Raw genomic sequence first — 25,914 nt, 5'->3', positions numbered from 1 at the left:
GCCTGCGGGGCCAAGTGAGGAGACATGGGATATGGGCGGGGATGGACAGAGTGGGGCACATGGGGCTGCTGGGAGTGGGGGTCACACAGCCTGTGATTTAGAAGGGCTAGTGGGGGAACAGACAGGCAGGAGCTAGTCGGGTGACAATATTGAGCCAGGGGCTGAATGGGAGTGGAGGTGCAGGGCCATTTGGGAATGGGGGAAAGTGAGGTGGCTGAGTGGGGGTGCAGAGACAGGAGGATGGGGAAAGGGGTGCAGGGACACCCCAGGGGTAGTCATTGTTCCACAACCTTGCAGTTGACTATCTCCACAGCCCACTGTTACTCCAACACCCCCAGAAAGTGCATCCCCACCACCACAGGAAGGGGGCAAATTACCTCTGCTCCGCCTTCAAGAGCTACTTATACATGGCTGCCTGGCAGATCATGGGAGCTTCAATGCAGACTACCAAGGCATGACTCATGAAGATGCATAGGCAAAATGAGCACCACTCACCTCAGAGGTCTATCTATCTTAGGTCCCCAATGTTATAATATTGATCACATAAATCTTTGTCATGTATTTATCCCCAACATGACCCCATGTGAGATCGGAAACTGAGGCACAGAGAGATTAACACAGGATAACACAGGAAGTCTGTGTCAAGCAGGGAACAGAACTCAGGTTTCTCAGCTCCCAGGGTACCATAACCACTAGACAATCCTTCCTTGTATTTCGCAAGAAGTGTTTAGCTCATTCCCTATTCTTCCTTCCATATCCATGTTACATATTTTAGCTAACATTTCACTGCATATATAACACATTTCCCTCTCACTTCTTCATGATTTCTAGCACTAACCCTTCTTCATAAGCTATAGAGAAGACCTACTTCTCCTGTTCTTATAATGCAATTCTGATATATACAGATCCCGTAAAATATATGGCAACAATGAACCGGATTATTTATGCATGGCAGGAGACTGCCTGTGATTGATTTTGGAGGGTGGTGGATTGAGACACGTTAAAAAAATTTTGAGAAGAAAGGACAGCTTTCTAGACAACTGTTTGTGTGGGGTACTTGTTCGCATTTTGACAAATTGACAAACCTGGAACAAAGAGTTCTTAACATTCTCTCTCTTTTCACTTTAGGAACAATGCTGTTCACGTGAGTGGGAGTCCAAGCTCCTACACAGCTCATGTGCTCCAAACCAATGCTATGAGCTCTTCAATTTGGAAAATGGCATTCAGCCCAGAGTAAAAACTAGGACAGATTTGAGGACATTTGGGCTCTTGATCCCAAGATGTTATGATCACTCTGTAGAAGTAATTAGAGGAAAATTCTTCTGGCTAGCAGGGTAATGCTTGGAAATGGCACTCCCTTTTCTTACTCAACACAGAAAATTGTGTATGTAACATTTGATGCAACATACTGTAAATGAAACAAGTGATTCTGTACTTGTTCAGTAACAGCTGTAGATGGTTATGTGGGAGGGGAGGGTGAAGGAAAATACAACAGCTGTCTTTGACTTAGTTGATAAAATTCTACTGCTTGTTTGGAACACTTCATTGTAACGTTCCCATACATGATAAAGAACTCTGTTCTGTACCTTGGGAACCTCGGTCCTTAACCCACAGGTTATGAAGTCAATGGGGTTCTACCTGGATGGAGAGGTCTGCCTCGGTGGTACTCATTGCATGGTCGAGTCACTAGGTATCCTAAAAAATGTTGATGTATGGAGGCGAGGATCAGACTCTTGCAAGGCATTTAAAAACAACAGAAGATAATTAGTTGGACACCCCCCCGCCCCCGCACTACTCTAGACACTAAAGACCTATTGTGCAGACATTGCATGTGTTTATAAAGTTTTCCAGATTTTCTATTTTTTAGGTGCAACAAGGAGTTATCCTTAACTAGGACACCTACTAATGTTTAAATACTTTTATTCTCAGCAGGCCAACCTTTCTGCACACCAAGAACCTAGCCAGAAATGTTCTTGATGCAGCCATAAACAGCTGCAACTGCAAGCTAGTCACTGAGACTCGGTATCCAACTGAATCTTTCTAAAATTACTTGCCCCCCCATTCCCAAATCCTCCTTTAATGACAGTGTTATTCTATTAAAGTGATTAAATCTCCTTATCCCTGCTGTGGATGCTGCTAAACGAAGTGCAAATACCCATCCCCACTGGGATTACCCTTCAGGCAAAATTCAAATGACCCACCAAGGAGTGCATCTGTTGTCATTTGACTTTTTTTGCCCTTGCTACTTTTTCTGCCAGTTCTTTAAAAAGCTGTAATTTTCCCCTTGAGGCTGTGAATACTATTTTTTTTAAAGAATATATCTTGTTTCCTAGAAATGACATCCTTGTTGATAAGTCCTCTGCTTTCTCTTCAGCTAATAATCCCTAAATTTCTTCACTGCTTTCTGACAACTCTTCATATCCTTGGAAACGTCTGTACCAACGAGACATCACACTTCAAAAAACCATCCACTCTGGGCTGACTTGTTGTCTTGCTCTGTGCACCGTCACTCAATATAAAAATGAACTAGACCGTTAAAAAAACATCCCTTACACGCTGGCATCTGTAGGCATGTATTAGTCCACAACGCTCTTTCATTCTACTTAAAGCCTAGCTGCTAAAGTAGCAACCAGTTTAAAAGCCAGTTCAATCACCGTTAGCCTTCAAAGCTCTGTTGGCCACATGAAATAAAAATGTTAATATCCCGAGATAACACCAAAATGAAATGAGACTCAATGAAACTGCTAAATGACCCTCATCGACATCTGATAACAGAAGCACTGAGATGATATAAACTCCCCCATGGTCTTTTTTGGTCCCCTTCTGCTTCTCCATATCCCAGCGCTTTTTCTAATTTCATTCTAGCCATCTGGAAACACAGTATGTCTCCAGTTACCAGCCATGTACTTCCCCTTTAGCCCACCATTTAACAAAAACCGAAGATTCTCTTTAAAACAGCCAGGCCTTCCTCCTTGCAATCTCAGCAATGGAAGCAATTTATTTATTCTGTTTGGTATTAAAGGCTTGTGCTTCCCAAGCAAGCACTAGAAGGAGATAAAGTGGGACTCAAACTCATGAATTCTCATCTAAATTGTAATCACACAAGTGTGTTTGAAATTATAAGGTTTAATAATATCTTGAATGCACTGCACTGCAATAGGATGAGTGATTCAGGCTGTCAACTGTTTGTTTTTAAAAAAAAACAGATTAAATCAGCTAAACTGTCATTTAATTGAGAGCAAAAATAAAATAAAAAATCAGTGAAGGGCCAAATTGAGATCTGATTGGAACAGATGCAATTCTAATGAAATTAATAATGTTGCACCCACTTTCGCTACATTTGTGATTGGCCCCTAGATTATATATTAAGTGATTATGCATATTGTATTAACAATGTAAATCCCAGAGTCTGCTTTTTTTGATGCATGTGCATGGCTCATCCTGGAGTTAATGGGAGACACATCCACCAGTCAAAGGTCAAACTTCACCCCCAAAATTTTATAACTATTTGTGTCAAAGTTTGTTTAATGTAAATGCTTATTACACAGGGATGAGGTGAGGCACAAAGCCTGGTTAGGATTGCCAAGCCTCCAGGATTGGCTGGGAGTCTCCCGGAATTGGCATCTATCCATCTCCCAGTGATGATTGAAAGCAATCCAAGAGCTTTTAACAGGATATTTTTTTTAAAATGACATTACTTCCTGTTGGGGAAAAAATCTCCTGGAATAGCTTCAGCCAGAATTAGCAACCCTAAGCCTGGTTCAGGCTGACTCCCCTTAACTACCTCTGAAATCTATGAGCCCAATTTGCTATGGTTCTGCACACTGCGATACTATTTACAACAGTGCAGAGGAAATGAAACATGCCACTTTGATGTGCCAGCATTTTACACCCCTTTGAAGTATTGTAAATGACGACACAAGAGGCCCATTGCACTAGGCCAGAGGTTCTCAACTGGGGGGGGGGGGGGGCATGTCAAACATTCTTGGGGGGGGGTGTCACGGCAAGCCTTCTCATAATTCAGTGTACGGTGGGGGCAAGCACCAGGTTGCAATGCCATTCACTCAAATTTGGTCCAGCTGCCCCTCCATTATGTCATATGATAGGGCAGCCAGGCTAAATCTGAGCGGCATTGCACACCAGGTCACAATGCCACTCGCTCAATTTTTATTTTTTTGAGAGGGGTGCTTCCAAGTTAAAAAAAAATAACCTACGGTGGGGAGTGATTCAAAAAAGATTGAGAACCCCTGCACTGGAGGGGCCTTGGGGAATACACCTAGTGCAGGGGACTCCTAGAAATGGTGCAGAACTACCTGTGTGCAGCTCAGTGCCATCTCTGCAAGAGCCCTGGATACAGTAAGCATGGTGGGGGCAGAGGAGAAACAGGGTATGCAAATGTGACAGATCTGCAGTTGGAGGGGTTGTGGTGGGGGCAGCCGTGCACTCCAGCAAATCTGCACCCTTGCAAAGCCCCTTAAGAGTCTTGGAATCAGGGGCACAACTTGGGGCAGCCTCATCGTTCCTGGCAGCCTTTAGCCGGGGGAGAGGCAAACTACCCCAGATACAAAGTCATGGTAAACCAGGCTCGTGGTGAAGGTTCTGAACACCTTGCAGATGCAGATCTACTTAACTAGTTATTGTTTGCAAAGCACTTTTAGGACCTTGGATGGAAAGTACTATGGGAGTGCACAGTGTTATTGTTATGCACATTTGGTGCTCTAGCGAATAAATGATGCAGCGATAAAATTGGTACCAAGAACATATCAAACTTGTAATACAAACCACATTCTCACACCCCAACTCACTACAATAGTAGTGGTTCCACTGACATTGATGAGACTTATCATGTACTCACTCACTGCTGCCCAGTAGCGAGTTCCCAGTCTGGTCCTACAACAATTATAACAGAATAAAATGTTCCGATTACATTTCTAATGATGCGTTGCAAGTACTGTTCCACGTTATATACACAAGACTCTGCAGTGAGTTAAATTTAAATGCCCTTGATTCTGTTGATTTATGTGAGAACTGTAACACCATTTTATCAGTTTTTAGATTTAATTAGCTTGCTTCAGGGAAAGGATTAACATTAGGAGTATAACCCTGTTTGTGTGTACTTGGTATTGTTCAATAGGGAAGTTTGTGCCAAACAAATAAGCAGGCCCTGCCCAAAAGAGCTTACATTTTAATGGGACAAACAGAAATACACAGCACAAGACAAACACAGAAGTCTATACAGTCATTACAGCTGGGATGAGATGAAAAGGATAAAATACTTTAATTGCTGAGATTTTGTTTAGACAGTCCACATCTCAAGATTTCAAAGGTTTGTTGCAGAAAAAAATTGCTTCCCTGCATATTCTGTAATTCTCTTTCCTCCTGTGTGTGGTTCATACTGTAATTTGCAGAAAGTTTAGCAAATATGTGTCCTGTTGCTGTAACTTTCACTTGCCTTCCTTACTTCAGAAATCTGTCTCATGATGTTTTTGCATCCAAGTTATGGCATTTTTCCACTACTGACTTTCCATGTGGTCATTTAATTCCTGTGGTTCATTTAATTAGATATCTCCATGAGGAGACACCATGGTGGGCACTGACTCCAGTGACTCTGCAGGATGAATCTGAAGGAAAAGTTTTGACTCATTAGGATAGTGATTCGTCTGTTTGTTGTTTAAAATATGATTTTGAGAAGACTTTACTGTGACTTTACTCACAAACAATTTTAGACTCAACTGGTCTTCCTAAAAACAAGATTTATTAAGGGGTTGTCAACACATCATGGCAAAGCACACTAGAGAGGTGTGATGTGTAATGTGCACCAACGTGTTTCTCTCTAACTGCCCCATGTCGACCCGGCTGATGGGCTCTAGTTCACGGTATTGTAGATCTATTTCAAATGGATGTTGTAAAAAAGGGACATGTCTGTAAAGATATTTAGATGCCTAACTCCCATTGATTTCAAATGCCCAAATACATTAAAGACTGTCAAGCACTCATTAGAAAGACAAAGTGGGTGAGGCAATATCTTCTATTGGATCAACTTCTGTTTGTGAAAGAGACAAGCTTTCGAGCTCACTATGGTAACAAAAGCCATATAAATACTTTTGATTGATGATCATACCAAACATCCTTCCTCCATAATCACATCTCTTGATGCGCTGTTCCATGCTTCCTTTGCTCGTATAGTAGGTCTTTTACATTCAGAGGCATTCTGTGGAAGATTGTATCAGTGACACCGAATGTACTGTAACAGCAGGATTGTGGAACAGCACGTTTCTTGGCAGTGATTTTTTTCTGGTTATTGAGGGGAAGTTGTTCTGTAAATATTTCCATTCTTCCTTTTGGTATGAGTAGGAGAGAGGGAAATAAATCTTTTGGACTACAGACATCTCTTTTAGACCTCAATCTTGCAATGAGCTCTAGATGGGAGATTCCTGCAACAAAAATATTTAACACATTTTTAACCCTAATAAGCTCCTGATCCGAATCCTATTGAAGTCAATTGTAAAAGCCCCATTATTTTTAATGGCGGAGGATCAGGCCATAAGAGAATCAAGAGAGAATAAAAGATACAGGGATCTGATTCTGATCTCTTTATGCCTGCATAACTATGGAGTTATTCCTGATTTATGTCAGAGTGATTACATTGTCTTCAGTGGAGTTACTCCTGATCTGCACTGGTATATGTGAGATCTGAATCCGGCCCCCTAACAGATTTGTTATCACCAATTTGTAAAGAAGGTTTTTATTTATTTATTCATTTATTTATTTATAAAAGAAAGCATCAAACGATTCCAAAAATACATCCAAGTCTTTAAGACTGAAACCTTTGAGTTAAAATATCTCCTGAAAAACATCACCACTCCCATCACCAACCCCCGAAACATGAAAACTCTCTTATCTGAACTGATTACATAAAATGTCATCCTACTGAAGAATAAGAGAGTAAGATTTAGTTTAACCACACATTATTTGGTACTTGACAAAATGATTGGTTGTAGGACAATCATTAAAATCATAGACTGTAAGCTACTCTCCTCTGAAGTAAATGACACCTTATAGGCTCTGTGGGTCCTTGTCTTTTAACACACCAAAGGGAGCCTGAAGTCATTGGGACTTTCTAGGCTCTCCCTTATTTTTGCCAGATCTGCTTTTAAATAAAATATTTCCACTATTAAAAAATAAAAAACAAGCCCCAAATAACAACGAAAGCCTGCACAGTTTTAAATTAAAGCAAAGCTTTGCTTCCGTTCACATCACCTGGGTGAATTTTAAATGCTAATGCCACGCTTGGTGAAATAAAACTGTTCTTCAGCACACATTTGCAGCAAGTATTTATCTTCTTGTTCACAAACAATTGGAGGTCCGGTTATGTGAAGAAACCCCCCCATTGAGTTAAATGATAAGCACCCAAAACAGCCTGCAGCACTAAAATCTGCCGTGCTCCTTTCCCACTCGGAACGAATTACCCATCCCAGTTTCAATGCTCAATGAGGATGAATATAGATTGTTTTTTCTGTTTAGTTCTAATGTTGGGTAAGCCACCCCACCTGTGCTCTGTGTACTTGCTGAAAGTGTGAGCCCTGCAGGATGTCAACGGGCCATTTCCAGTGCAGTATCTTCTCTCTTGTTTTAATTTTTATTTTATTTTTAGCCATAGTGGATTAGAAGCCAAGCCAGTGTGGGTCAGATGTGGGTGGAGGAACTGAAACAGGAAACGTCACTGGCAGCAGGAAACGTGTATGCCTTGTGGTATATGATCATAAGAGGATCCAGGACTATTCTGCTTCAGCGGAAAAGTGGCTTGGGTCGTTGAATGATGGTTGCATTCTATTGTTAAAATGAAAGGAAATTAAAATGTGGATTAAGGGCCAGCAGCTGAGGCTTCTCTCTCTCTCTAAATTGTCAAATATGTGATAAAATCCGCCACTAAAATGGTTAATCAAGTATAAATGGTATACTGCTGGTTTTCTTATTTTTGATCATTTGTGGTTATAATCTTTATTGTAAGTACTGATTCTCTTGTAAAACAGCTTAGAACTATATGCAAATACATTAGTAGAGAACTGGATAGTATGCACTCATTTAGTCTGTTTGATGAGCCAATCAATGTGAATATTTTAGTAAACTGCATGTTCCAAGGAGGTCTGATACTGAACTTGCATGTGATCGGGAGTCCTGATCCTATTGATATCAATGGCAAAACAACCTATTGATGTCATTAGTGCCCAAAGTTTACCAGTCATTAGTTCACCTATAGTTTACTAGCCTCCAGGATCTAAGGGAAACATACGGATCTTTCTACATTTCTTGGTAGTGTTGCAGATTGATATCTTTGTGTTTGAAACTGGTCATTGAGAGCAAAATCAAAGATGACCAAAAATTTCTCTTATTTTATTATATCATTATAATATATTAAGTAACAGTAAATACAATGGGCTGCCTTGATTGAGGACTCAATTCTACAAACATGCACAAATGAGAATAATTTTATGTGTGTGCTTTGTCCCATTGTTTTTAGGATAGATACTTTATGTCCTTGGAAATGTATTACTTTGAATATTGTGTCTTCAGGCTTTTTTTTTTTTTTTTAATTGAAGAAGGGACAGCAAACTTTTCTGGATTTTGTTTGGACCTCTTATTTTCCCCCATCCTTTGTTTTATTGGCCTGAAGTTTTTATTTGTTTAAATAGCTTTAACTGAACTTTTCCACAAGCTTCATATTCAGGGCATCTCACTATGTGTACCCTTACTGTCTAACATGTCCACTTGTCGAATGTCCTGGACCTTGGATGCAATGCAGAAAATCACCAGAATGGTTTCGCCTGTCCATGGTATGCAAGCGTGAGCTTGTAACATTTTATGAAACATTGTAAGTATGGTATAGATAGGGACTGAGGTAGTGTGCAGAATAAGTTTACTAAAGCATAAAGGGCTGAGCGTATCAATACAGGAAGCATTTATAAAAATAATGGGCTTCAAGCAGAGTTTTGAAAAAAGAAGTCGTATGCAGTGAAATAAAAGAAAAGGAGTACTTGTGGCACCCTTACCCATAACTATTTCACATTTGGGGACAATGTATACCTTCAAATCAGCGGCACTACTATGGGTACCCGCATGGCCCCACAGTATGCCAACATTTTTATGGCTGACTTAGAACAACGCTTCCTCAGCTCTCGTCCCCTAACACCCCTACTCTACTTGCACTATATTGATGACATCTTCATCATCTGAACCCATGGAAAAGAAGCTCTTGAGGAATTCCACCATGATTTCAACAATTTCCATCCCACCATCAACCTCAGCCTGGTCCAGTCCACACAAGAGATCCACTTCCTGGACACTACAGTGCTAGTAAACGATGGTCACATAAACACCACCCTATACCAGAAACCTACTGACCGCTATTCCTACCTCCATGCCTCCAGCTTTCACCCTGACCACACCACACGATCCATTGTCTACAGCCAAGCTCTGCGATACAACCACATTTGCGCCAACCCCTCAGACAGAGACAAACACCTACAAGATCTCTATCATGCATTCTTACAACTACAATACCCACCTGTGGAAGTGAAGAAACAGATTGATAGAGCCAGAAGAGTTCCCAGAAGTCACCTACTACAGGACAGGCCTAACAAAGAAAATAACAGAACGCCACTAGCCATCACCTTCAGCCCCCAACTAAAACCCCTCCAACACATTATTAAGGATCTACAACCTATCCTGAAGGATGACCCAACACTCTCACAAATCTTGGGAGACAGGCCAGTCCTTCCCTACAGACAGCCCCCCATCCTGAAGCAAATACTCACCAGCAACCACATACCACACAACAGAACCACTAACCCAGGAACCTATTCTTGCAACAAAGCCCGTTGCCAACTGTGCCCACATATCTATTCAGGGGACACCATCACAGGGCCTAATAACATCAGCCACACTGTCAGAGGCTCATTCACCTGCACATCCACCAATGTGATATATGCCATCATGTGCCAGCAATGCCCCTCTGCCATGTACATTGGTCAAACTGGACAGTCTCTATGTAAAAGAATAAATGGACACAAATCAGATGTCAAGAATTATAAATTCACAAACCAGTCGGAGAACACTTCAATCTCTCTGGTCACGCGATTACAGACATGAAAGTTGCGATATTACAACAGAAAAACTTCAAAACCAGACTCCAGCGAGAGACTGCTGAATTGGAATTCATTTACAAATTGGATACAATTAACTTAGGCTTGAATAGAGGCTGGGAGTGGCTAAGTCATTATGCAAGGTAACCTATTTCCCCTTGTTTTCCTAACCCAACTCCCCCCCCCTCCCCCCGCCAGACGTTCTTGTTAAACCTGGATTTGTGCTGGAAATGGCCCACCTTGATTATCATACACATTGTAAGGAGAGTGATCACTTTAGATAAGCTATTACCAACAGGAGAGTGGGTTTGTTTTGGGATGGGGTGTTGGGGGTGGGGGGGGAGAAGACCTGGATTTGTGCTGGAAATGGCCCACCTTGATTATCATACACATTGTAAGGAGAGTGATCACTTTACATAAGCTATTACCAGCAGGAGAGTGGGGTGGGGGGAGAGAAAAACTTTTGTAGTGATAAACACCCATTTTTTCATGATTTGTGTATATAAAAACAAACATCTTCTGTATTTTCCACAGTATGCATCCGATGAAGTGAGCTGTAGCTCACGAAAGCTTATGCTCAAATAAATTGGTTAGTCTCTAAGGTGCCACAAGTACTCCTTTTCTTTTTGCGAATACAGACTAACACGGCTGTTACTCTGAAACAGTGAAATAAAAGCTTTTCAAAAATAAAGTGAAAATATGCCATTTTTATGCTATATGAACTGATGAGTCCTAATGGTGAGTCTTAGGGCTAAATTTACACTGGGGCTAAACTGGAATAACATGCCCTTAGTGGAGTTACGCTGGATTTACACAAGTAAAATTGGAGCCAATTTCTGAAATTCCCTTCAATCAACACAATTTCTGTGCATCATTGCAGCCTCCTGAGCTCATATGGTTCCTGAGCATTTTAACGTGGATTTGAAATTCATCTCATTTTCAGCAAATATACGTGTGTATATAAATATACCAATATAAATACCTTTTATTTAGTAAATAATTATTTGCTGTCTAAAGTATAACAGGTATGCAATGGAACTGTCTTAATATCTTGCACTGCTTTTTGGTTGGGTATCCATCTCCAAGTGCAGTGAAAATCACCTACCCATATAAGACTGATCTGACAATCTGCACCTCATCTGCAGAATGCTGCATGTGTGTGGAGCCCCATTGGCTTCAATGGGGATCTATGTGAGTATGGAGTATGGAGGCCTGCCTATATATAGAGAGAGGTATCAGTATGTACTGAATGGAAATGCATATTTTATGAGGTTGGGGCCAAAGATTGTAAACTCATCAGGGCAGGGATGCTATACATGTGTATGGTGCTGTATAAAATACTAACCAATAGCCCTAGCATATAATACTGTACATTTATTTAATGTTTTAATTTCTTATCTGCTATTCTTATCAGTAGGCTTTCATTGGTAGATAACATTGAGTTTAACGGGTGTGTAGCATATTTTTCCAGGTTCGTTATTTAAGAGGTCATTTCCAAGGTTTGTAGGTCTAAAACGGCCATTCTTGGCATCTGCCCTGTCTAGTCATTTCATTAATTTCTTGCAGAATCATAGATGGGTTTGACAAAATACATACTTCAAATTAATTCCTGCAGTGTAAAAAGCAGAGATTGTTCACAAAGAGGAGTTTCAAGCCTTTTAATCACATCTTGTTTCTTGGTTCTACAGCTGGGGTTTCTGCCGTTTCACGTCTTCACATATGTGCTTAAAAGCCTTTCCATGTGCACCTAAAACCTCCATTGACTTCAGTGGGGTGGCTTGCTTAATTAAACAGTGCAGGATTAAAAAGGCTCTAATCCTGAAATCAGATCTTTGCTTGAGGACTCTGCTGCCTATACAGAGCCCCATTGAAGTCAGTAGGGTTCCCTGTGGGAGCAGAGGTTTGCCCACATGAGGTCATTGTTACATCGGGGCTAAGTATGTAATGTGCATACGTTACTTCCTGGTTGCAAGGAATGAAAAGTATGATTTATCACAGATATGCTGAACTGTTTCTCAGTTACAACTCACAATATTGCCTTTATCTCTAATGTAGCTCCAATAGAGATTCCACACTAATAATTAACAACACAAGCCATTAGATGTCACTGTTGCTCCACACAAATACAGCAGATAAATCATTTACCAGGCTGTAAAAAAACAGCCAATCAACCAGCCAATCAAACAAGAACAAACACAGGCTTGTTGCTGTGGTTGACAGCTCAAGATTAGTAGTAGGAGCACCTTGAGGTTGCTTCCCTACAGTTTGGCCTGATTTAAAGTGAAAAAAATATTGTGTTGAGTTAAAGTACATGCCATAGGCTTTTACCAGAAATTCTGGTAAATGCTTTTACAAGGCTTTTACCAAACTCCGACATCATACTTTGTAAGCCTTAGTGAGGAAACCAAAAGTTTTCAGTATGTATGTATTTATTTATTTTAGTTTTCATTTTCCTAAAAGATGTGTTTATGATGTTTTACAATGATTACTACAACTTGTTCTTTGCTGGATGTCCAGTAAAGCATTTTAGCCAGCAGTGCAGCATGCAAAGTACACATTGTCCACTCTTGGCTTGAGCTAGGCTCTCACTTCTGCATCATTTCTGGCCCATCTCAAGGCCTGTGAACCCACCATAGTGTCATAAAGTGATCATGCTAGGGTTAACTGGGTTGAACTTGCTCAGAGTATTATGGGGTGGAGTCATGTTTTCTCCCTCCTTCTGTTTTGTATGTTGGAGTCCCTCCCACCCCCACCCCCCGTTCTGATGCAGTTGACTAAAGCAGCAAGTTCTCAGCCTGCAATACTGTGAGTACAGAGTTTGTTTTTGTTGAACTGAGTGGCCCCTTTGCAAAAAAAAGACTTAAGGTTGTATTGCTTAAAGTTGTATTGTTGGGGGGCACTCTCCACCTTAAAGAAACTGGCCACTTTAGTATAGACTTTAATACACCTGCGGGCAGTGACTGTAATTTGGCATTTGTGAGCTCTTGCCAGTATAGTACCTCACAACAGAGGCTCCAGTTCACCAAAGTCTTTAAACACATGCATAACATTAAACTGATTTCATTGTGACTTTAAGCCCATGCTTAAGGACTTGGCTGAATGGATTTAAGCACATAAGTGCTCCGCTGAATTGAGGCCATAATTTTGGTAGTTGGTGTTGTTTTTCTTTTTAATCACATCACATTTTTCCTCCCTCCAAAAGAGGCTTTCCTGGGAAGGGGCAGTTTACATTTCATTGTCCTGAATGTCATTTTTAAATCACGTTAACATTTTGCAAATGTAATCTCACCTGCATCTGTCTTCTTCAGACCCTAGTTTCATTATTCTGGATGCTGCGGCATCACTTCTGTGTGTGACTCATCTCTGGAGACTGTGATCCTGAGTCACAAGCCAAAATGGTTTATTTGCCTTGCCAATGAACTCAGACATTTGCCTTTGGCTATACCTGAGTACTGTGGGAAGCTGAATATATATTTCTCTCATCCTGATAGAATCTGGCTGATACCATGTAAGAATGACTGGGGGAAGATGGGTCATTAGAACAGTAATATACAGAGAGTTTTTAGGTAGCAAAACAAGTGTTTTGGTTTTAATCTGAGTAATAAAGTTTTAGACAGTGAGCGACACTGCAGCACATGTGCTGTTGCTACAGGTAGAGAAGTAGAAGAAGGGATATACATGCTAAATAATATGGGACCTCAGATACAACTTGGACAGAGAACTCCAGAAAGCGTTCTTTGTGACTACATCATGAAATGTGATGCTCAGTATTGGCAGTGTGGCCTGATTCATAGATTCTAGGGCCAGAAGGGACCATTGGGTCCATCTAGTCTGACCTCCTGTGTTACACAGGCTATAGAACAAAACGATTCCTTAGAACATCTGTTTTATAAAAAGCTATAGATGGAGCACTGGACTGGGACTTGAAAAAAGACCCAGGCTTTGCTGCTGGTCTGCAGGAGAAGGTAAGAGCAGAGGCTTAGGAAGGGGCAAAGTTGTACAGGATCTTGAAGGTGAGGATGTTGAACTTGAGGTTGAAGGTAAGAAGAAGCAAGTGAAGAGATGCAAAGCGGGGATATCCAGTGGCAGGCTGAGGGGAGGCAGGATGACTTAGCAGAAGGCTAGAGAAGAGATGTTCGGAGCAGTCAAGGTAAAAAAAAATGACCAAGTCATAGGCAAGGATTTTAGTGAGAAAAGAGGACAGATTTTAAGGAAATATTGAATTATTACTGTGTTAAAGCAGCAAGGAACAGATTAATGGCCCATGGGACTATGCACATGAGTAAAGTTATTAATGTATTTAAATGCTTGTAGGTTTCGGCTTCCTAGCGGTAACGCTTTGTGGTGGCTCTTTCAAGGTCCTGCCCACAAAATGCAGGACTTTGAGGAGAGAGGCAGGCTCCAGGTTACAATCCCATGACACATTTTTCTTCAGGGTAGTTTTCCTACTTCTTCCTTCCTTTTGGAAAAACTGCTTTTTTGACTGATTTTGTAAATTAGCTTCTCCCTCTCTTCTGCTTCTCAGAGTGACTAACTGTGTTGCTGCTCTCTGAACTATTCTGAAATTGCTTTCGTAGCTGTACCCGTCTTCTCAGACATTGCAATTGCTGTACGCGAAGAGCAGAAGCTACTTTCCTTAGATGGGTTGAAATTCAGAAATGCTCTCCTCTTATACAAGTCAGATGTGTGGAGGTTTTGGTGGTAGCACTTTTATCCTCTGATCGGGAAAACAATTTCCTAAGTTTTTGTTTTTCAGTGGGGATGGGAATGTCATATCCACTCTTCTAGGAAATGCTTCCTGATCCCCGTTCTCTTCTCTTTTTCTCTTGGTGTAAACAATAGTCCCTTAACCCTGGCTTTTAGGCAGTGAAATTTAACAGATTGTTTCTCCAGCTTTGCTAAAGCTGCTGATCTCAGTAGCCTCTACATTAGAAACCTGGAATCCAAGACAAATTGCAGATTTAGGACAGAAGGAATAGTAAAATGCTCCCAGTTAGAACTAAATCATTAATTGCCTCGAGGAAGCTCCTTTTTTACAAATAGACAGTATTATAATGGGACTGGATTCAAGATCAAAGTTTATCTATTGATGTTAAGGGGGTTCAGCAAAGCCATCAAATTACTGCATGTCAGACAATTACAAAGCTATACATAATCTAGGATGTACATTGGGAAACTGTCCTCTGTTGCTGTGGAATTAATTAATTAGTATTGATACACGCTAAATTTAAGAGTTTGCAGAATACCATTTCTAATTGTTCAACCTACACGTTCATATATAATTGTGAGGAAAACTCAGGAATCTAGGATTACTGGCTAAACCTCAGTGAGTCCACCTCATCCCACCCCCTTCCAAATGGCTGATCCTTAGTGGTTCCCTAAATTACTTACTCTACATATACACCACAAAACGATATCTTCTGTATATGCATATAGACATATATGTCCTCAGTTATCTGTATGGCTTCTTCATTACTAAAGTAGAAACGTGAGTACCACTTATTTGATAGAAGTATAGGAACTAAAGATGCCTTTCATGAATCTGGCCCACGAGGCTGGGAAAAATCCTTCTCCAGTCAGAGGACAAGCAGACATGCTAGCTGTGCAAGGAAGGGAGTCAGGCATCCTGTTTGCAGGACAAGGAGGCTGAGAGTGGACTGAGTGGAAAAATGTATGCAGTGTAGTTGTAGCCCTGTCTGTCTCAGGATATTAGAGAGACAAGGTGGGTGAGGTAATAGCTTTTATTGGACCAACTTCTGTGGGTGAGAGAGACAAGCTTTCAAGCTGGAAAAAGGCATAACAGCATGGAGCTGCCAGTCAGCTGGGACGTGACTGGAGGTCTGACGGGGAATGGGACAAAGAGAACTGAGCTGCTGCAATAGGATAGGAATAGGAAAGGGGTGGAGCACAGCAATAGGACAGAGCCATCAGTCAGAGGAGAGGGGTTGAAAGGAGGGACTAAGCAAAGCAATAGGACTGAGTTGCCTGCACACTATCAACACTTGATGCAGGTACAAGTGAATGGGCCAACTGTTGATGCTTTCCAGATTCATCAGGTTATTCTCCATTGGCTTGAAGCAGAACCTGGAATAAAACCTATTTGCAGACACAGCCAAAATGAGTGTTCCGCATCAACAGCAGCCTAAACTAGGGCTGGTCTGTATTTCGGTGTCGATTTCAAACCAGATGGATGCTGTCCGTAACATTGTTTAGGTATTAGAATTTTCGCTTTCTTTTGAAATAAATTATTATGTGGCCTCAGCTGAGACTCATAGCCTCAGACTGGTGGTGCCAATGACATTTTAATTTATAGTGAAGTATGGGCAAAACTAAACATAGAAGCCCAAGTGAGAGTCAGACACACTAAAAACTAGAGCATAAAAATGGGAAAACCTGGCACAATTGTCCAAAACAGCAAGCAGAATGCAGAGAGGCAATTGCAGCAGCAGTGTTATTTCATTTTAATGTGCCCGAGAAAATGAGAATTCAACCCCAAAATATGGGCAAGCTCACATTTTATTGAACAACCACATTCAAAGACTTAACTATACTTAGACAAATGGTCAGAATTTCCGCTGCAGATTGTGGCCAACTGTCACTGTTGCCAACTCTTGCAATTCTATCACAAATCTCACAATATTTACTGTTTTTCTTAAAGCCTCAGCTTTTAGGCTCAGAAACCACATTGTTAAGAAACAGGACCCAAAACAGATGATTTGGTTCCTGACTCATGATTTTAAACTTAGGCGTGGTTTACACAGGTTTTTTTTACTGATATAACTATTTCAGTCGTGGGTTTTTTTTTTTTTAATATAATACAGTTATACTAGTACAATTCCTAGTGTGGACACAGTTATACTGATATAAAGGTATCTTACACTGGTATAGCTTATTCTCCTTCCCTTAAGCCTTGTCTACATTAGAAAGGGCTTGCCAGTATAGCTATACTCGAAACTCCTCCTAGTGCAGATGTAATGCTAACAGACCCCTGGTCGTTGGCAGGATCAAACCAGGGACCTCTGGAGCTTAGTGCATGAACCTCTACCGTATAAGCTCAAAGCCAACTGCTTATTAGCTAAGGCTGTAGAGCAGTCTCATTTAACTCTCTCTCTAAGCGGTCTCAGTACCACTAGATGGGACAGAGCACCACACCCAGTAGCTGTGTGGGTTACACAGACATATCTTATACTGGCAAAAGAGTGGTTTGGGTGGTATAGCTTAGGCCAGCTCCTAGACAAAATAAGCCACTCAGCTGTGAGGAAGGGTTGTCTAGTGGCTAGGGCACTAGAGTGAGACACCCATTACCTGGGTTCAAGTCTTGGCTCAGCCACAGACTTTCTGTGTGGCTCTGGCCAAGTTAGTTAGGCCTGGTCTACATTGCAGAATAAAGTGGACTCAAGACAGATTACGTCGACCTATGTAAGTGTCTACATTAAAATTTCACTCCTGCCGCCCTAAATGCCCTGCTTGCCAACTTAAGATCTCCATCTCCTCAAGAGGCCTAGTAGAGTCAACGTTGATGTAGTTAGGTTGACCTAGTGTCAGACAGTGCCTTGCCGTAAGCGCTCCTGCTGCAGCTGCACACCGCCGACACGAGGAGCATAGTGTGGACACGCAAAAGCCATTTAATTATTGTGGTGGCTGTATGGCGATGTGACCATGGTCAACATCATTTTGTAGTGTAGACCAGTGGTCTCCAAATTGGGGTGTGCGAGATGATCCCAGGGGGAGCGCGCCGGCAGCAGGAGCGTCACCGGATGGCACTCCGCCGTTTTTTCTCTTCGGCGGCAGCTCTGCGCGTCCACGGCTGGTGTTCCCCTCCGGCGGCCCGCCTGTGGTAAGTCTTCCGTTCTTCTTCCGTCGGCAGCGCACCTGCGGCAGGTCTTCTGGTCTTCACCCTGGGGGTGCGCGAGCCAAAAAGTTTGGAGACCACTGGTGAAGACAATGCCCTTGATCTACCCTATCCTGCCTCCCCATCTGTGGGATGACACTTCCCTACTTCCCAGAGCCCTGTGAGGATAAAATCCCTGAATGATGGTAGGATGACACATGGCTTCATGAAGGTCTTGTTGAAATGTAGGTCAACGACCATCTGGACAGCAAAGGGGGGCAGGGGAGAGCCTCTTCTGCTTTTCCACGTGGCGAGGCTCTGATTTTTTTCTTTTCCGCCACTCTTTAGTTCTGTTCTGCAGGAATCCACCCCCCGCCACAGCCCCTCTCCTCCTGCCCTTTACACCCGCTTCCTCCCTGTGCAGACCTGTCTCCCTGGCTGTGACTCAGCCGCTCCCTCCTTCCCTCTGGCTCCGGCCCTTTGCTGGGGCTGCCAAGCGGGCTGATCTCCCGTAACGAGCAACACACACCGCAGCTCGGGGAAAGGGAAAGGGCTCTCTCCCCGCTTTACGGCTGCTGAAAACCCTCCCTCCCCAGCCAGCTCAGTGCAGCCACGCCGCGCCCGGGCTCGCTCCTCTGCAAGGTAATGGGGCACGCGGAGCCGGATTGCACAGGGCGGGGGCAAGTTTGCCGACTCCGAGGCGCCCCCGGGGAGAAGCGCCGCTGGGCGAACGCCCCCCGGCCGGGTGCAGCCTGCAGGCGAGAAGGGCGCCGCTGCTGCTCCAGCTGCGCCCAGCTGCGCCGCGCCCGAGTTCTCGCCCCCCGCCCCCGCCGGAGCTCGCCGCTCGGGCTCGCCTCCCTTCCAAGCCGCGGGGGGGTGGGGTGGGGAAGGAAGTCTCTGACACCCAGCGGAGGCTTGGTCCGGAGCAGCTGCAGCAGCCTGCCAGCTGGGGCCATTTCCTGCCGGGGGTGGGGTGGCCGAAGAGATCGGCGGGGTGTGCTTGGAGATCGGCGGGGGTCCGCGCTCCTCACGCGGTCGTCTCTCGCTGAGGGCACTCATGTGTGAACGTGAAGCAGAAGAGAAGCCCGAGCAGTGCGATCGGCCAGGGCCAGCTAGAGTGCCATTCATTGTGTAACAAGTCACGCCTGTGTTTGTGCGAGAGACAGAGGGAAACTGACCAGAGGACTCCTGGGGTGGTGGACCAGGCAGACTCTTTCCGAACAGGGGAAATCCGTCTCAGAGTGACGCTGAGGCGAGCTCAGCGGTGTTTTAAAGAAATCTTCTTTGAACCCGGGGGAAGAATGATGCAGAGGGATCAATCCTCCCGTCCTTACTCAGGCAAAGCTCCTACCGACTTTGCTGGGAGTTTTGCCTGAGTAAAGAACGCAGTATTTGGCTTCAACGTTGATCTTATTTTGGTCTTTTAAAACACGTTTTTAAAAAGGCAGTGCATTTCGACCTCTATCTTTGCACGAGCATCAGGTAGTAGGCATAAATATATCTTCAAAGAAGTGTTGGAAATAACATAACGGGACAAAGGTTTGTGAAAGCCAAGACACTAATTACTTTCTGATGATTTAAAAATAATAATCAGAGGCTCTTCTGAGAATAGAGAAGACATCTCCATGGGTTGTGTGAACTGTTTGTTTCAACAGAATTTCTGTATCAAAATGCAGAAATACTTTAAAGACTTAAATTCTCTGTATCAAAATTAGGTTTGCTGCTAAATTTGCTCACCAGTAACAAGAAGTCAACAAACTTTGAAAAATTGGTTGTCTCTCTCTTGTTGTTGCAGGGCGTATTAGATGTCAGACAAAACTGCAAATTAATTATTCTGACATAATGCAAATAGAAGGTGATTCAAGCTACCCAAAAACATAGCATTTTTAACTCAGCATGATTTCTCTCTTGTAGCTGGGTCTAAGGTACTGTCTTGAATTCATTAAAATTTTGCAATGTAACAGGCAATCTGCATTGCAAATACCCCTTGCACTAATACGATTAAATTTTAACTTGTTGCCTTGAGTTACTCAGGCTGTAGATTATTTTATTGTTTGTTCTTTGTCCAGTTAGGGATGAACATCTTTTTAACTCGTAAAATTGATGAGAAATAGAAAACGTAGCCTCTGTTACACTTAACAAAAAAAGAGCTTAACACACTTAGAGGAACTGAATTGTGCTCTGATCGCTTATGAGGCTTTGAAGGATTTTTAAAAATTTCAGAAGTGTGATGAAGAACATTAGTGCTGTGTGACTTTTATCAGTGATAGTTCAGAAAATTTCCACAAAGGCCAATGTCTCTTAGGTTTTTAAAATAACTATTAAAATCATCATCTAGAAAACCCTGTTTCCAGAAAGCATGCAAAGATACAAATGTATCCAAATTCTTTCTTCCCATCCAAGGCCCCGGTCCTTCAATCTTCATTCACTCAAGTAATCCAGGCTCATGTGAGTAGTTCATTCATTCCAGTTTAGGCCCTGATCATGCAATGTGGTCTGTACTAGTTGCATCCCTTTACCTAGGTAGCACCCCACTGACTTCAGTAAGACTCTATACAGGTATAGGGTGCCTGTATGAATTAGATTGCAGGATTAGGACCATAATTAAGAATTACTATGTAAAGCCTATGGGATTTGCAAATACAGCAAACGAGAACATCAATGAGGACTTTGGCTGACTTCAACTGTACTGACAATGCTATAGATGAGTCAATATAAAATGATGGGGTCTAAATTGGCTGTTACCACTCAAGAAAGAGATCTTGGAGTCATTGTGGATAGTTCTGTGAAAAATCCCCTCAATGTGCAGCAGCAGTCAAAAAAGCGAACAGAAGGTTGGGAATCATTAAGAAAGGGAAAGATAATAAAACCGAAAATATCATATTGCCTCTATATAAATCCATGGTACTCCCACATCTTGAATACTGTGTGCAGATGTGGTCGCCCCATCTCAAAAAGATATATTGGAATTGGAAAAGGTTCAGAAAAGGGCAACAAATATTATTAGGAATATGGAATGGCTTCTATATGAGGAAAGATTAATATGACTGGGACTTTTCAGCTTGGAAAAGAGACAACTAAGGGGTGATATGATTGAGGTCTATAAAATCATGACTTGTGTGGAGAAAGTAAATAAGGAAATGTTATTTACTCCTTCTCATAACACAAGAACTAGGGGTCACCCAATGAAATTAATAGGCAACAGGTTTAAAACAAACAAAAAGAAATATTTTTTCACACAACGCACAGTCAACCTGTGGAACTCCTTACTAGAGGATGTTGTGAAGGCCAAGACTATAACAGTGTTAAAAAAAGAACTAGACAAGTTCATGGAGGACAGGTCCATCAGTGGCTATTAGCCAGGATGGGCAGGAATCCTGTCCCTGTCCTCTATTTGCCAGAAGCTGGGAACGGGCGATGGGATGGATCACTTGATGATTGCCTGTTCTGTTCATTGGCCACTGTTGGAAGAGAGGCTATTGGGCTAGATGGACCTTTGGTCTGACCCAGTGTGGTTGTTCTTATGCTCATCTAAAGAGAGAAAATCTTTCGTAAGGAAAGAAAACAGAGAATTCACATCTTATTCTGAATGTCTTGTTTAAAAAAATAACCTATTTCATATAGGCTTGTTTTCAAATCACTCAGTACAGTTTTTTATTGGTATTATCATAGATAAGCAATTTTGTTAGTCATCTCTATATCGAAGGCGTTATATAGTATGTACTGTAACAATGCCAAACTACTGTATATCAACCAACGCTACATATTTTTAGATTCTTAATCTAGAAAGCCTTTGTAAGAGGCCAAGTACATCCATAATCCAGCATTTATTTCCAGTATCAACAAAATTAGGACAAGAAAAGAGCCTACTCCCAGTTTTGTTCATCTTGCAGTCAAAGCATTTAATTGTAGAGACAAGTCTTAGAATAGAAGAGAAGTGCTGTATGTATTACTTGTCTAAAATAATTGAAACAGAACTGATTTTGAGTTGCAGGCAGATTGTTTGGTTTGTCTGTTCTAATTTTATTGAACAGTGCAATTTTATGCAGAATAAATAGCATTTAATAAAATCAATGCGATTATAAAGCATTACGAAGTTTTCCTAGAAGGTCTTGCATGTTAACCTATATATTTTAGGTTCCTTACCTTAAGAGTTTTCAAACAACGGTGAAAAACACTTGATTCTTTTAAGAGATACCAGAAGACCCAGTCACATTGCTGAACGTAGAAAATCCTGTTAACCAATCCAATACTAACGGGTCAAATGCTTCAGTTTTTACTCAAGCATAGCAAAGTTGATGTCAATGGGATTTTTTATTCAAGTAAGTAGCACAGAATTTGGTTCATAGTATGAAATATGAAGAAATTGGCAAGGGGGTTTTATGTATAGTGAAAACCGTCAGTTGTATATATCTGTACAAAGATACTTGTGGCTCATATGGTTGTCACAGGTTGCACTCAGGTTCACTATAGTAACAGCATCCAATATCTCCTGTATCACAAGTTTTCGAGCTTCACTAGAACACGGGCCTGTCTTTCCAAGTTCTTTCACTTACAACGTGGTTACATAATGGTCATCTGCATTTTGGTCTTCCCCTACAACCCTGAGTGGGCAGGCAGGAGGGAACTTGGTTTAAACATGAACTTTCTTCAGTTAAAAAAAATGTTTTCCAAAAGTTAGCTGATGATACAGTGAAAGTCCATCTGTAACTCACTGGTTAACAGAGCTGGGTGAATAATTCATTTTTTCGGTTCGGTGGCTGAACCAAAAAATATTTTGTTCAGGTTGACATAAAATGGAAATGTTTCTCACCAAAACAACAACAAAAATCATTTCAGGTCGAATGCAGTGTTTTGTTCGACTCAAATGATTTCTTTTTCAGATGTATTTACTTCTTTTTTTAGAAATAAATTTAGCTAAACTTCTCAACTTTTCTTCTGAAACTGAAAGGCAAGCCGTTTTGTTTTGAAAAAGTCAAAATATTTTGACTTTTTTTTGCAGAAACAATTCGTTCACACTTCTGAATTCACAAATAGTTCCAGTTGACCCCAGACTGCATTTTCTTTGTCAATAAACTCTTGGTTAAAAAAAATAAAATAAATTGCTGTGCATCTCTACTGTATTGCAGGTCCTATTTGGGCCTTTGGCCATTCATGCTTTTCGGCTTTGGAGGTCCCTGGTTCAATCCCCAGTGTGTTGAGCAAGAGGGCGGCCATCACATGTCTACTATTATTGTTGTGGTAAAATGTGCGTGCTAAATGTTAGTATAGGAACAATATATAGTAAATATCACTGGTGAAGAATAAATTACTTCCATTTGTAAGTATTTTAAATATGGTTGTGTTGTATGTAAATTTCTCTGTGTGTATAGATAGACGAAAGATATAGATTATCTATGTGTAATTGAATATAGACATATGCAGTGTAACGTGAGAGAAGAGACAAACTAGTTTCGTGGACTAACCACAGGACATGGAGCCGGGAACTTTTTGCATTCCATTTCACTAACTTGCTGTATAACCTTGGGTAAATCACTTCACTTCCGTATGCCAGTTTCCCCATGTGTAAAATGAGGATCATTTCACTCCTAGGGGTGTTCTGAGTATTAACTGTAAAATATATGTGTGCACGTGCGCACCACTCAGAATGTTTAAAGCACTATTACTTATTATTTTGTAATGGAGAGGATTGTCATCTTCCCTGCCATGAAGACACACCTTCGTGTCATTCTTGCTTTGATACGTGATTTGCACTTGGTGGCTTTTGTTACCTATAGAAACAATAGCTCCCTGTTATTGCCTCATTCCTTGTATGGTGGGACACAGCATACAAAGCAGTAGTACTGTGCTGGGTCATACTCATTTTTATTATGTGCCGTCCCCCATCTTTTATGTGGTTTTATACGGATAGTCCCAACTCCATATTAATCACGTTTATATCTCATCCATATATTTTTGGTAATTTTATGTATGGAGTATGATGATCTTTAGCATGAATCGCTGCTGAGGAGTCTTCTGATGTTGGTGTGAGGAGATAAATAATTTTTCTCTATAAACTTCACAAACAGCAGATCTGTGGAGCTTACACTACAAGCGTTTCACAAGGCTGCTATATTGGCTACCAATTTTTGCAGCTGTCTTGCTCTGTTGGTTATTAGGTTTTTGTGCAATGAAGTGTCGGAATCAAATATCGCTCTACAGAGAATAGAATCAGTTTAGGAAGCAGAGAATGAGATCTTGGGCAATTTTCTGATTACACTTCAAGCACACAAAGAGACCTGTTGGGGAAAGGGTCCACATGTGTAGTATTCCCTTTTTCTAAGATATAAGAAAGCACTATCATATTATAACAGTAGGAATAGCCTTGCCCTCCATAGCATATGTTGCAGAAACGTTCTGTTTGAACCCCCTGTTTATAACTTTTGGAAACTTTAGCCTTTTGTCAGTATAATTTTTCGTTTCTTTTTCTCCCCTCCCCTATGATTGAGTGCTTGTCTACACTAAGAATGTGTTTGGTGTGTCTTGCCCTGGGGTAGACTGTGCCAGTACAAAATCATTTCTGACGTGGTGGAGAGAGCTGCACTAGGGATTTGCACCAGTGCAGCTGCATTGGTGTAGCTGCTGTAGTGTAAAAAAAAAAAACTTGTGTAAACAAGCCCTAGGGGGAGAGTGGGTACATGTTCCCATTGTTTAAAAATTGTCCTGGTGACTTTCTTTGTCATAAGTCTATTGCCTAAAGGGCTAAGGGGTTGAGAGATGAAGTTTGGCATGAAAATAGCTCTAATGGAGAAGTGCCTTTCAGTGTTCTTGTGAAAACTGATTTTTTATTTGACGAGAGTTGTGACTCATTAAAGAATTAAACTCTGTGCATAGAGGTGCATTTTATGTGTGATGGTCTCACTAGCTTGTAAAATGTGCAGTTAGAGAAAGTTGTACTGTACAACCATGGTTGGCTGTGCTGTAAAGGAGGAAGGGCTATGCAGGAATTCTTACCTCAACAAATGCACTACTTCTAAGGGTTGAACTAGAGAGTGTCTGTCCTGTGCACCTACCAAACTGCACAGGAAAGGACTTAGGGTAGAAGGTTCTGGTGATGTCAAGCCAAACACTTGCATGTTATGCAATTCCTTTTTTTCTAGCTTGTTCACTTGATTGAAAAACCTGTGAAATTTCATTTAATGAAACCACATTTAGAAAACATTACGGTTGGGGTGGTGAAGTACTCAAAAGGCAGGAAATGACAAAATGAAAGCTGCGCACACAGCATTGGTTCTGCTTCTTTTTGGCTATGTATTAAAGCAGAGGACACAGGTGGGCCTGAAGAATATGAATATACAAATATGCTATATCTCTTATTGAGTCAAAGCTCATGTCAGGTCAAAGAGTGAACTCCTGGCCCCCGTGAAGTCAAAGGTATTGCAGTATGAAAGGCAGGGGTCTCAGCCTCCTTTTGCCTCAGTGGCATGCAAAATTAAGAATTTTACTTCCGTTTAAATCCTGACTGTTCCATGTATTCAATAGTGAGTTTTTTTAGGTGTAATTTATTTTGACTGAGCAACGTATGACTGCAACAATTTTCCAGGCCATTGTAAACAGCTCAGTTGGGCCTCTGGCCCGTATCTGGGCTTAATCATTAATCAGAGTTTAAGGTCAAAAGGGAACACCAGACCATCTGGTCTGGCCTCCTGTGTACCTCAGGCCACCACCACCTAGCACCTGTACACTAAACACCACAACCAAGATTAGGCCAAAGTATCACAGCCCAAAGGAGACTAGACTATTACATGCCACAAAGAAAGAAGGTGCACCACCAGTGCCCAAGGCTCTTGCAATGGCCGGGAAATGATTGAGCTATACCCAAATAATCCTGGCAGGTGATCTGCATCCCCACTGCAGAGGAAGGCAAAAAAACTCCATGTCTGACCTGAGATAAAATATTCC

This window comes from Eretmochelys imbricata, chromosome 9, assembly GCF_965152235.1.
Source record: "Eretmochelys imbricata isolate rEreImb1 chromosome 9, rEreImb1.hap1, whole genome shotgun sequence".
NCBI classification, from domain to species: domain Eukaryota; kingdom Metazoa; phylum Chordata; order Testudines; family Cheloniidae; genus Eretmochelys; species Eretmochelys imbricata.
Note: the sequence above shows the minus strand (reverse complement) of the source record.